Source organism: Sinocyclocheilus anshuiensis, unplaced genomic scaffold, assembly GCF_001515605.1.
Source record: "Sinocyclocheilus anshuiensis isolate Anshui unplaced genomic scaffold, SAMN03320099.WGS_v1.1 scaffold188, whole genome shotgun sequence".
Classification (NCBI taxonomy): domain Eukaryota; kingdom Metazoa; phylum Chordata; class Actinopteri; order Cypriniformes; family Cyprinidae; genus Sinocyclocheilus; species Sinocyclocheilus anshuiensis.
In genome coordinates this window covers 716,653-716,902 of record NW_015555768.1, presented here as the reverse complement: position 1 = coordinate 716,902, position 250 = coordinate 716,653, and positions in this window count along the sequence as shown.

Here is a 250-nt window from a genome sequence, read left to right as displayed (position 1 = left end):
TATATATATATATAATTCATAATGACCTGTGTTGTTCAAAAGTTTGGGGTCAATACGATTTAATGTTTTTGAAAGAAGTCTCTTATTGCTCACCAAGACTGCATTTTTCTGACCAAAAATACAGTAAAAACAGTAATATTTGTGAATTATTATTACAATTTAAAATATATGATTTCTCTTTGGATATATTTTAAAATGTAATTTATTCCTTTGATGCAAAGCTGAATTTTCAGCATCATTACTCCGGTCT